The 14,142-nt window shown below is 39.2% G+C and overlaps 1 protein-coding gene across 1 annotated transcript in view; it reads left to right on the top strand.

The window, feature by feature from the left end:
- The first annotated feature begins 3,221 nt into the window (after nucleotides 1-3,221).
- LOC137240025 (uncharacterized) overlaps nucleotides 3,222-14,142 on the top strand; it is a 101,801-nt gene continuing 90,880 nt past the window's right edge. The window contains exon 1 of the mRNA XM_067765906.1: nucleotides 3,222-3,274. The gene's annotated coding sequence lies outside the window, so the exon portion shown is untranslated. The remainder of the gene's footprint in view (nucleotides 3,275-14,142) is intronic.

Raw genomic sequence — 14,142 nt, 5'->3', positions numbered from 1 at the left:
ATCACACTTATGCGGCAGTCACTCACGAACGTACGTACCAAAAACGTGTCAGTTGAAACGACCTTTCTTATGAGTGTGCAATGTAAACGAAAACTCACCGACGTGCAACGCCCGTACGTACGTAGCCCGGAACGTATAAATCAAAACAATTTTGATTTTTTCCGTAAGAACGTGTCAGCTGATCGCTCTCTCACTAGACAGAGTTGCCTAGTAAACTTTTGTGCCCTAATTTTTGACCGTTTGCAGTTTTATGCAAAAATACCTAATTGAAGTTTGAAAAATTGTGAAAATAATTCGAAATAATTATGTAAAAGTGCAGATTATAAATATGTAATCTATTTATATTTATTTAATATTAATTCCAGCCTTTTACAACATCAAAAATTAAATTGTAAAAAGTTGATGTTTCCATAAGCATGCATGCAAAATGGTCAATGGCAACAGTGATTATCTGTAAACAATACACACACAAATATGTTATGTACATGTCCACAGACGCACACATTGATTCCTACGGGCTTGAGGGTTCGGTTAAACGTGCTTCGTAGGACAAACGTCCGTACGTACGGCACACGTCGGTGGGTAATTGCCCCTTAATAGTTTCATTCACAATGTAATCAAAGACAACAAAAAAGGTACAAGCTGCGTTCGCGTAGCTACAATTATATTACTTGCGTTCCAATGCAGCCTGCTGCAGATACCGTTAAAAATTTAACATACAACCCTCGTGTTCCAATGAAACATGAAGGAGATACGGATAGAGATTTACGCCCCGATTCTGGTGTAGTAACAACATTCTTCACCACGGTAACGAAATCATGTGGCAAATTTTACATTCTTTTCGTATTCTACCCGCGAAAGTAGCCCGATAATGTTTACCCACACATTGAAATAACCATACAACAGCTGTTGCTTAGAAAAAGGCAAAGCTGAAAAATAAAGAATTGTGAGCGCAAATAAGTAAAGATAATAGTAAACAAGTGCTGCCTCTTGCTATACATATTGGTATAAAGAACAAATTACAATATATCTATGTAGAAACTTATCATGCATAATATGCATATACACATCGTCCCGTTTATTCGTTAACCTCGTATCTACAAGTGAGACATTTTCGGTAAAGCGAACGCGGTTTTTTTTTTTATTTTTTAATTTATTTATTATTACGGCTGTTTAGGCTTAAAACTTAAACTGCTAAGTACAATTCATTATTATATCATTTATTTCTATTGAATATGCTGTTGGAATGCCATGTGATTCCGATCAGCATATTTACTGGCGTAACAAACGGACGAGTCTGGGAGCCAGTCATTTGAGGAAGGTTGGAAAGGACGCGTTTCCAATCCTCCAGGGCTCCCAGCTTAAGGCAACAAAATTTGGAACTTATATTTTTCAATTATATTTGTATTTTAAGCTTTCGGAATGTATTGGTCTCCGATCAGCACAGCTAAACATGTCTTTGGATGTTGGAAATTGAAGTGTACCCAATCACCCCTCAACTTTGTTTAGTAAAGACGCTGTCGGAACGCATGAAGATTCCGATCAGCACATCTCAAAATATATTGGGAGGTTCAAAAGGACGTGTTTCCAATCCCCCTGCTCCAACTTTTGTTTGACCTTATTTTGGTTACACATCATATAATTTTATTGTTATATTAATGCTGTCGGAATGCGAGTGATCCCGATCAGCAACAGTAAATATAGGCTGAAAATACCAAATTCCAGCGAAATTTGTTGTTGGAACTGTCTGGAGTTACAGGTGGCGACTGATTTTCTTTTCCTTAGGGCCGGGTGCATTGTATTTTGCTGCTACCAGTATTACCATATTACCATTCCCTTTTCGCGCTCCAGTATCGGTATGTCATGTAAAAAAAAAAAAAAAAAAAAAAAACCGTAACTTCTTGGAATTTCAGACATGTGCTAACCGTGTATTGCACACTGTCGCCACTATCCCAAGTTTCGATTTCTCGATTTATGCCACCAATACTATCAACAAAGAAGGAATTCAATGCTTGAGCTATATCCTCGGGTGTTTCATATGTCAGGGTGTGGGTGTTCCCCGCGTTGGTCGCACTTTGGCCCGCTCGAGTGGTACGGCTGAACTCCCAAGTCGAGGCAAATTTACCTAGAAAGACAGAATAAAAGTAGGCAAAAGTAATAATTCTTCGACACATGTGTACAAGTCATATATACTTCCCGTAAACTCGGCATTCCAGGATTCCAACACCGCGCCCGCTACGCCTCACAACCGGAGCCTCCTATTTCCGCACTGAAAAAGAAAAAAAAAATAAGTTAAATTATTTTAGTCGGAAAAGCATGAGCCACTTATATAAGTGCACATTTTTTTTGTGTTGGGTAACCAAATCATCAAAACTACAACAACCACCTGAAAATTGTCAACCCCACTGCAAAGATTTTAAATCAAAATTTACACATTCATTACCTCGTTGGAAACCTCTCCTGTCACATTCTGGACACGATTGGCAGTCAACCACTGCGCCAAACTATTCAATTTGTCCTTTTTTTTTTACACATACTTTGGGTCTCTGCGCCTTGTACCATAGGTATGGAAATGGCTTCTTCCACGGTCAGTCCAGATGCATATCACCTGGGACCAATGGCAGCAGAGAACCTCCTTTAGATTTCTTAGACAATATTCACTTCACCACCGACTTGAAATAAAAAGAATTGTCCGAGAAGGTAAAATATTTACCTCGAGATTAACCAGCGCAAGCAAAATGTAAACAAATACGAAATGTCAGATTAAGGAAAACCAACAAAACTCCCAATATGGGGAAATTTGTAAAAGCTCCTATTCCAAGGGTTGCCAGATGAGCGGTAAGAGTGTGGTGAAAATCGGAAAAGGATGGATATAGGGTGGAAATGGTTGCGGTTGGTTTGAGGATGACGAGAGAAAACGGCACATTAAACGGTGTCTCTTATGGATACCGGCTATATAAGAAGCGATAACTGTAGAGAAAGAGTATAGTTATTGACATATAGCAGCATACAAGTCTGCAGCGCGCCGCCCGCTTGTAAAATTTTATGTTTAAATTATATTAAATAAATTTATCCCTGTGCGCGAAGAGTTAAAACCGTTGCTGTATTAAAAACGTAAAGTGGTGTTTTTTTTGTATAAAAATTAAACAAAATTAAAAAAAATCCATTAAAAGGCAAAAAACCATTTACCAATCGCGCGCTCGGGCAACCAAACAAATTTTAAATTCAGGCAGGAGCCAACGCGGCATAAACGATGTGGAATATCCTAGATCTGGTGAGTCATAGAATTCTATACCTTTTTTTATGTGCATATAGGGACTTTCGCGCCATTTGGGGCTCGCGTAACCTCCACTTCTACTTCGGTCACGAATCCTCCCCAGAAATCCGGACCTGCGTATGCAGTCCCACCTCTTTGAATTTCTATGAATTAACATTTTTTGTGATAATTTTTTTCTGTGTAAATTCCTTTTTTTGGGATAAATTTTTTTGTATTACAACCACCCTAATGTTTGTCTTTGGACATAACACGGAGGTGCGCATGTATGGCCTGAGGAGCGTGAACGCCAAATCGGCGTATAATCCTCCAGCAATGTTTATACTAAATCAAATCTTTCGTTCCTCCTGTAGGAAGGAGTATCACATCCAATCATGAGTGCTTCTGCATAGCGCCAGGGATAATTCGTTACCATAAATTTGTATCAATACCTACCATAATTTCAATGCCATAACGCTTTTCTGTACAAATATGATTATCGAAGACGGCAATCAGGAGTGTTGAGTGCATCAACTCACCTTTCAAGAAAACTGGGAATTAAAGCAAGCAAAAGGTCGCAACGTTAATATACGTATGAGGGTAGGATAAGTTTAGTTTTTTTTTTGTGTCCGCATCAAACTTTGTGTACAGTCGAATAAAATCAAGGTATAAATTGTAAAGTGCTGTTCAGTGACCAAAAGGGGGCCAAATGGCTAAAATTAAATAAATCCATACCTCCGTTTTTTTTGCAATAGCTGGAAAAAACTGGCTCACATCAATTTCCCTTAACCTCCATAATAGAGCTCTGTTAGGTAGGCAGTAGGGTATTGAATCTATTTTGTATTTCGCTCCTGTTGAGCGCATAAAAGTTTGGCCTACTTTGGTGGCAGAAAGGCCTAAGAGAATATTTTACAGTTTCATTTTTTTTATTAACCGATGTAGATTTTAATGTGGTAATGCGATTTGGTATCAAATTTGTCATAAATTAAGATGTTCTTTTGTCAGAATGATTTATATGGGGTTTATGTAAACTATTTGTATAAAAATTTTATTTTGCGAATTTTCACATATACGTTTTTTTTCAACATTACGAGTTCTTTGTGTGATGATAAACGGTTGTATGTATAAGTATAATGTATGTATATAATTCTCGTCGTTTATGAGTCAATTTTTATTTGGAATTTCGTCGTTTTTTTTTGTGCAAATGATCCGTTGGTCAAATTGTCAAAAAAAATTCTGATTTGTACATATAGAGGAATAAGTTAGAAACTTTAAATTTTCGAATATAATCGTTTTATTGAAGTTTTGTATAAAGTTAAGATATTTTGAATAAATAATATGTTAGATTGAACTGAAAGAAGAAATTAAAATGGTTTGCTAAATTTAATTGGTTGGGGAGGGGTGAAGATGGCATTAGGGTAGGTAGAAAGAGTCATTTGGAGCGGAGAAAAAGGGGACTCGCTGCCAGGCAGAAACTTGAGCGGTCCAAGGTAGGGTGGGCTTTCTGCGAGGGAGGTGCACGGATGTAAGTACAATGATGATTGTGACATCCGCCCCGCATCAAGGTGGACAAGGGTTAAGGGCCCCGACCTCTCGCCCTGAGCTAGCTGGGGGACATTCCACCTTGATTGCGCCAAGGGGGCGGATTCACCTTCTAACAGGTGTACGTGACAATTATTATTAATATGGCGCCCAAACGAAAGCATAGAGAGGGGGCCGCTATATTTAGTATAGCGGCCAACCAAAAGAAATTTTTTTTAAATACCATATACATATGTATGGTGATAAAGTAAAATGTTATCGTGAGGATTGTACAGCTGCGCCGCTGATTGAAATAGGCGCCCGGCAATGAGCAAATTTTAAATTCGAAATCAACATCGAAGTCGTTAGTAATAGCAAAGCTCATTTCATATAAATATATTTAAATTTTTATTTTATTATAAATATACATATTTTTTCACGTATGCAATCATCGATTTAAACGGGTCTGGCCGTATGCGACCAACACCCTGTTTCGGTGACTTATTCATGGTGTTTGATCCGAAAATTTAAATGCACCGAGACAGGAGTTGGAAGCAGATGGTAGACCCTAGCAATAGCCCATAGATGGCATAGCCGCATTAGGGTGGCCGACTATTTGCATCTTTCATAATTTACTAAAAATTATTTTTCTTTCATTACAATACAATCAATCTTTTTTTTTTGTAGCTTCAGATAAAAGGGAAGTCCTTATTAAGTTTTTTTGTTAATATGTTGCTCCGTAATTATGGAAATTATACATTATGACCTCAAGCGGTCAGCTGCATAAAGCTAGTGTTGCATAATGTATGCGAATTTTGGAACAGATCCACATATAGATTTTTTTTTTTTGAAATACTGAAGTGCATACACCCTCGTAGGAACGCAAGAGTTTGCTCCAATGACTCCTAGCATCAAAAATTTTTTTTTGATAGGCCTGAATGTTATCTGAACCCACCCAAACCTATATATGTGAAATTTGAAATTGTTAATACTTTTTTGGAAAACAATTTGAAGTCAAAGAGTTTGACATAGAATTCAAATTATAAATAATTTTCTTTGAGGGAACATCCAAAGTAAATAGTTGAAACTGATCTTCGAAAACGAACGAAATTAAACGATAAATTTTTTTTGCTATAAACATCTTGTTTGAAAACAATTTTTGCGATCAGATTTGAAATCGAATTGCCTCCTTTTTTTTTTTTTTTTGCGGGAAACAATTTAAAGTCAAATATTCTGAAATTGAATTGAAATTATAAATAATTTTTTTAGGGGAAACAAGTTAAACATACGGATAGGATTTTGGAAGTCGAAGTAGCGATCGAAGTTTTTTTTTGAAATTGAGCGGAAATCAGATTAATTTTTTTTTGCGAAATAAATCTAAAAAAAAATAGACGGTGCGATAAGGGGAAAACACCAATCGTATGGGTCGCTTTGAACCTTATAACACCCGATACAAGACTAAACAATTAAATAAACTAAAATCATCTAATATGGCGAACTCTCACGACACTACCTTTATAGATCTTTCTGATCGATTCGGGGGCGGTAACACAGCCGTAGCCGCAGGCGGAGAGACTAGGCAAGCAAATACTAATAACGCTTCAGCAGAGCCAAACAAGAGCACCGGTACTATTCCGAAAGCGCCTAAAGAGCAATCGCAACCATTACAAGCTCCACCATCGAACCTGAACTTTCCACCACCTACTACTAACAACACTGTCGAACCAAATCGAGCTTCTGTAGGCAACCCTCGTGGGCTTAGGGATGAGTTAGCACCAATTCTAAAAGAATTGATGGTCGAGGCGAAACAAGCCATTATGACAGAAATTCGCGAAAGTTTACCGGAGTTAAATAGGGCAGGTCCAAATACGGAGGCAGCGTTAGAGCAGTCAGGGGGCAACGATAGGGTTCGTAATCGAAATAATAAACGACGAAGACACAACTCAAGTATCGAATCTCGTGATTCCAGGCGATCCATGAATTTGGCTACACACGCTAATACTAATAATCATGACAGGGGTGGGAACAACTATCACCACATGGTCAGTGCAGCAGTCTACACGCGCAACAACCCACCACCAGCTCGTCAACCTCGTATAGTCGAAGAAAGGGAATCAGCAACTACCTCCGCAGGGCGTCAAGAAGTGTCAGGAATAAGGGATAGGGAAGTGTCCAGGCCAGACATTAAGGTAGAAAAATGGGGACTAGATTTTAAAGGGCATCGCGATGCCATGCCAGTCGAGGACTTTATATTCCGACTAGAATACCTAAAGACTCAGTATGGGTGTACATGGAATGAAATAATACGCGATTTCCATCGATTGCTGAGCGGCGAAGCACGGGAGTGGTACTGGCTTTATATAAAGTCGCACGGCCGAGTCGATTGGCCGAGTTTACAGCTCGCGCTGCTCCGCCAATATTCATCACAACGTACAGATTTTGAGATCCTTAGGGAATTGACAGAGAGGAAGCAAAGGCCGCGAGAAAATATCGACGAATATTTCCACGCGGTTGGTATTTTACGTTCACGACTTAAAAATCCGATACCAGAATACGAGATAGTACGATTAGTAAAAGGGAACTTGCGCGAATCATTAGCTAAAATGGTTTACCCAATTTCGGCATATTCCCTAGACCAATTACGAATGGAATGCAAGGAGGTCGAGCGATGCTTTCCGCGCCGGGACCGCACGCCGTTGAGTACTTTTACGCCACGCGCACAATATGTGAATGAAATTTATCAATCGGAAGACGATGAGCGTTTTACTCCCGGTGATGAAGGTCAAGTCACCGTGGAGGAAATACGCCATCAATCTTCAAATAAGCAGTCGGGCGTTCGCAGAAACGTTTCGTGCTGGAATTGTGGCGCTGACGGCCACTTCTTCACCGAATGTGTGTCGCTTCAGCGGCGCATTTTCTGTTACAAATGTGGCAAACAGGATGTTATTACTCCTAAATGCCCAATGTGTAACCCAGCGGGAAACGCTTTGAGGAACGCGATTGTGACGGGGGAATCGCGCTCCACCCAAACCTCGTCAAAGTAGACGCGTCAACAAATACAGAACCGTATATAGAATCAGCAATTACAACTGATATTTGCATTTTCAATAAAAACACAAAAACCGTAAAGCCCTCAAAGACAGGAAAGGAAAATACTATATCCTATGAAGAACGACTTAGGAAATACCTCGAAACTCGGGAAAGAATTTTTGCAGAAAGCATTGTTATGGGACGTCGGGCAGTTTCGCGGAAAATTCAGAAGGCAAGGGAACGATTTAAAAAGAGGAAAAAACTCCGACAGAAGGTAGTGGCATCTATTAGGAAATTAAGTACAACAGACCCGCGTGTGTATGCGGATAGAGATATAAAGGACATACAAACACGCGGCTTACTAGATACTGGCGCCTCCGTCAGTATTCTAGGCCGTGGCTGTCGGGAGTTTGTAGAAGGATTAGGAGTTCCTATCGAACGTTATGTGTCTTCTGTCACAACTGCAGGCGGCCGCAGACATAATGTCTTAGGCAAAATAACTTTACCGGTAAAGTTTAATACAGTGGAACAAAAAATTACATTTTTTTTATGCCCATATCTCGAACAAAAGATCTACCTCGGAGTCGACTTTTGGAGGGCGTTTCAGTTGGCACCTGAAGTTATTACCGTGGATGAAATAGATCTAACAAAAATAGAGCAAGAGTTGGTATCTGATGAAGACAGGAACGAACGTCGGGTTTTACACTGTTTAACGCCAGAGCAGAAAGAACGTTTAGAAAAAGTAGTAAAAGAGTTTAGGACATATGAAGATCACGGGTTAGGACGCACTAGCTTGGAAAAGCATACAATAAAGTTAGTCGACGAAGCAGTACCTATTAAGGAGCGACATTATCCTCTTTCGCCGGCAATGCAAGCCATCGTATATGAGGAGGTCGACAAAATGTTGGAGTTGGGCGTTATAGAGGAGAGTGAGAGCCCCTGGAGTAACCGAACGACAGTGGTGAGGAAGCCGGGGAAAAATCGCTTTTGTTTAGACGCTCGTAAACTAAACGCCGTCACTGTAAAAGACGGGTACCCCCTACAAAATATAGAGGGTATACTAAGTCGCATTGACGACACACTTTATAAGTAGCGTCGACCTAAAGTTCGCGTTTTGGCAAATCGAGCTAGACGAAGCTAGTAAACCTTATACCGCGTTTACCGTGCCTGGACGTCCACTCTACCAATTCGTTACAATGCCATTTGGATTGTGCAATGCGGCCCAAAGACTATGTCGCCTAATGGACCGTGTCATTCCACAAAGACTAAAGTCACATGTTTTTATCTATTTGGATGACTTATTAATCATCGCTCCTGACTTTGACTCACATCTTCGAATTTTACAAGAAGTCGTCATCTGCTTAAGAGACGCGAACCTTACGATTGGGTTGAATAAATCGAAATTTTGTTTTAAAGAATTGCCATATTTAGGTTATATTGTAGGAGGCGGGATGTTAAAGACAGATCCTGAGAAGGTCAAAGCAATACAGAAAATCCCTGTTCCAAAAACGGTAAAAGAGGTGCGCAGTTTCCTCGGAACTGCAGGATGGTATAGGAGATTTATAAAAGATTTCGCCACAATGGCAGCACCTTTGACAGATTCGTTGAAGAAGGGGAGAAAGTTCGAAATGTCTGAAGAAGCAGTGGAAGCATTCAATAGCTTGAAGAGAGCACTCACAAGTGCTCCAGTTCTCAGACACCCTGATTTCTCAAAAAGATTTTTCATACAATGCGATGCATCTGATTATGGTCTGGGTGCAGTACTCTACCAAAAAGAAAGTGATGATGCAGAAAAGCCAATCGCATACTTTTCACAAAAGTTCAACGAATGTCAAAGAAAATATAGTACAACGGAGAAGGAATGTCTTGCGACGGTGATGGCCGTCAAGAGATTTCGACCATATATTGACTTAATGCCCTTTACAATAGTGACCGACCACGCTAGCCTTAAATGGCTAATGTCTTTAAAAGATTTAAATGGAAGACTAGCTAGGTGGTCATTGCAACTACAAGCTTTTAATTTCGAAATAGAACACCGTAAAGGTGCCGACAGTATAGTGGCGGATACGCTCTCGCGCTGTATAGCAGAGATTGCCGAATCCCCAATAGCAAATCTGGACACAGTTGAGTTCGAATCGAAGGAGTATAAAGAATTAATTAACACGATTGAAAACAATAGAGAAAGGTTGCCTGATCTTAAGGTAGAGGACGGCATGGTTTTTAAAAAGTGTTTGCCTAAAAATGTAGAATTAGAGGAAAATGAGTGGAAGTTGTGGGTCCCTGAAGCTCTGACGTCAACCCTCATCGAAAACGCACATTGTCCAGAGATAACTGCGCACGGGGGTATGGCGAAAACTCTACATAGACTTAGGAGGTTATACTATTGGCCTAACATGGTGGTACAGGTTCGCAACTTTGTGCGAGAATGCCAGACCTGTAAGGAAACCAAGCCTTGTGATGCAATTTTAAAGCCAGGGATCGGAAAGGAGGTGGTAACAGTCCGCCCATTTCAGAAATTATATATTGACTTTTTAGGCAAATATCCGAGGTCGAAACGCGGAAACTGTTTTATTTTTATCATTATTGATCATTTCTCAAAGTTCATTTTTTTGAAGGCAATGCGCGAAGCTACCGCGAGCAATGTGGTTAAGTTCTTAACCGAAGAAATTTTTCATAAGTTCGGCGTACCGGAAATCGTACATTCCGATAACGGTAAACAATTTGTATCCAAACAGTTCTCGGAACTATTAGAAACGTACGGGGTTAGACACCTAAAAACAGCTTTTTATTCACCGCAATCGAATGCCGCCGAAAGGGCAAACCAATCGGTGTTAGCTGCGATCAGATCATATTTAGAAAACGACCATAGGGATTGGGATTTATACCTAACCGAGATTGAGTGTTCTCTTCGGAGTGCAGTGCACTCTGCGAGCGGAGTGTCGCCATACTTTGCACTCTTCGGATTTAATATGTTCACAAATGGGGCTGATTATGCGCTCGCCAGGAAATTGAGTTGTCTTAATGACAACGAAATGTTTGTAATTGATCATAGTGACAAGCTTAGGTTAATGCGTGAGAAAATACAAGAAAATTTACATGAAGCGTACGAAAGTAACGCGGCGCGCTACAATAAAAGAATTCGCGAAATACAGTTCAAGCCTGGCCAAGAAATTTACAAACGGAACTTTGTACTTAGCGACTTTAAACAAAATGTAAACGCTAAATTTTGTCGCAAGTTCACTAAGTGTCGAATTTCTAAGGCGCTAGGTAACAATATGTACTTGTTAGAGTCGTTGGCAGGGAAGAGTTTAGGGGCCTGGCACGCGAAGGACCTTAAACAATAAACGAATCCTAAATAACCTAATTCTACAGAACCTAACGCTTGATAATTAACTTAATATAAGCTAACCTAGAACTAAATAACTTACGGTTAAATAACTTAAAACTACGTAATTGTGTACTATATAACTTAATACTAAAATGCCGCGTTGTAACCTGAAAAGAATACAAAATGTTAATAAATGGACATAAAAATATCTCATTACTTGCGTGAATACCATCCCGTCGATGAGGATCAAGTCGGGGGGATGGACGTTTCCATAAAACGCTCGTTCCAAAGTAACTAAGAAGAACACAAAAAGTAATAGTTCTTATATATACATTATAATTCTTATACTTCCCGTAACATATACCCGGCTAAGCTCTCGAGGCAGGAGACGTTGTCAGGGTGTGGGTGTTCCCCGCGTTGGTCGCACTTTGGCCCGCTCGAGTGGTACGGCTGAACTCCCAAGTCGAGGCAAAATTACCTAGAAAGACAGAATAAAAGTAGGCAAAAGTAATAATTCTTCGACACATGTGTACAAGTCATATATACTTCCCGTAAACTCGGCATTCCAGGATTCCAACACCGCGCCCGCTACGCCTCACAACCGGAGCCTCCTATTTCCGCACTGAAAAAGAAAAAAAAAATAAGTTAAATTATTTTAGTCGGAAAAGCATGAGCCACTTATATAAGTGCACATTTTTTTTGTGTTGGGTAACCAAATCATCAAAACTACAACAACCACCTGAAAATTGTCAACCCCACTGCAAAGATTTTAAATCAAAATTTACACATTCATTACCTCGTTGGAAACCTCTCCTGTCACATTCTGGACACGATTGGCAGTCAACCACTGCGCCAAACTATTCAATTTGTCCTTTTTTTTACATATACTTTGGGTCTCTGCGCCTTGTACCATAGGTATGGATGGCTTCTTCCACGGTCAGTCCAGATGCATATCACCTGGGACCAATGGCAGCAGAGAACCTCCTTTAGATTTCTTAGACAATATTCACTTCGCCACCGTCTTGAAATAAAAATAATTGTCCGAGAAGGTAAAATATTTACCTCGAGTTTAACCAGCGCAAGCAAAATGTAAACAAATACGAAATGTCAGATTAAGGAAAACCAACAAAACTCCCAATATGGGGAAATTTGTAAAAGCTACTATTCCAAGAGTTGCCAGATGAGCGGTAAGAGTGTGGTGAAAATCGGAAAAGGATGGATATAGGGTGGAAATGGTTGCGGTTGGTTTGAGGATGACGAGAGAAAACGGCACATTAAACGGTGTCTCTTATGGATACCGGCTATATAAGAAGCGATAACTGTAGAGAAAGAGTATAGTTATTGACATATAGCAGCATACAAGTCTGCAGCGCGCCGCCCGCTTGTAAAATTTTATGTTCAAATTATATTAAATAAATTTATCCCTGTGCGCGAAGAGTTAAAACCGTTGCTGTATTAAAAACGTAAAGTGGTGTTTTTTTTGTATAAAAATTAAACAAAATTAAAAAAAATCCATTAAAAGGCAAAAAACCATTTACCAATCGCGCGCTCGGGCAACCAAACAAATTTTAAATTCAGGCAGGAGCCAACGCAGCATAAACGATGTGGAATATCCTAGATCTGGTGAGTCATAGAATTCTATACCTTTTTTTATGTGCATATAGGGACTTTCGCGCCATTTGGGGTTCGCGTAACCTCCACTTCGACTTCGGTCACGAATCCTCCCCAGAAATCCGGACCTGCGTATGCAGTCCCGGATTTCAGTGGGTATAAATACCCACTCCACCTCTTTGAATTTCTATGAATTAACATTTTTTGTGATAATTTTTTTCTGTGTAAATTCCTTTTTTTGGGATAAATTTTTTTGTATTACAACCACCCTAATGTTTGTCTTTGGACATAACACGGAGGTGCGCATGTATGGCCTGAGGAGCGTGAACGCCAAATCGGCGTATAATCCTCCAGCAATGTTTATACTAAATCAAATCTTTCGTTCCTCCTGTAGGAAGGAGTATCACATCCAATCATGAGTGCTTCTGCATAGCGCCAGGGATAATTCGTTATCATAAATTTGTATCAATACCTACCATAATTTCAATGCCATAACGCTTTTCTGTACAAATATGATTATCGAAGACGGCAATCAGGAGTGTTGAGTGCATCAACTCACCTTTCAAGAAAACTGGGAATTAAAGCAAGCAAAAGGTCGCAACGTTAATATACGTATGAGGGTAGGATAAGTTTAGTTTTTTTTGTATCCGCATCAAACTTTGTGTACAGTCGAATAAAATCAAGGTATAAATTGTAAAGTGCTGTTCAGTGACCAAAAGGGGGCCAAATGGCTAAAATTAAATAAATCCATACCTCCCTTTTTTTTGCAATAGCTGGAAAAAACTGGCTCACATCAATTTCCCTTAACCTCCATAATAGAGCTCTGTTAGGTAGGCAGTAGGGTATTGAATCTATTTTGTATTTCGCTCCTGTTGAGCGCATAAAAGTTTGGCCTACTTTGGTGGCAGAAAGGCCTAAGAGAATATTTTACAGTTTCATTTTTTTTATTAACCGATGTAGATTTTAATGTGGTATTGCGATTTGGTATCAAATTCGTCATAAATTAAGATGTTCTTTTGTCAGAATGATTTATATGGGGTTTATGTAAACCATTTGTATAAAAATTTTATTTTGCGAATTTTCACATATACGTTTTTTTTCAACATTACGAGTTCTTTGTGTGATGATAAACGGTTGTATGTATAAGTATAATGTATGTATATAATTCTCGTCGTTTATGAGTCAATTTTTATTTGGAATTTCGTCGTTTTTTTTTTGTGCAAATGATCCGTTGGTCAAATTGTCAAAAAAAATTCTGATTTGTACATATAGAGGAATAAGTTAGAAACTTTAAATTTTCGAATATAATCGTTTTATTGAAGTTTTGTATAAAGTTAAGATATTTTGAATAAATAATATGTTAGATTGAACTGAAAGAAGAAATTAAAATGGTTTGCTA

Source organism: Eurosta solidaginis, chromosome 2 (genome assembly GCF_040869045.1).
Source record: "Eurosta solidaginis isolate ZX-2024a chromosome 2, ASM4086904v1, whole genome shotgun sequence".
In the NCBI taxonomy this organism is placed as follows: domain Eukaryota; kingdom Metazoa; phylum Arthropoda; class Insecta; order Diptera; family Tephritidae; genus Eurosta; species Eurosta solidaginis.
This window is presented reverse-complemented; position numbering and strand designations above follow the sequence as displayed.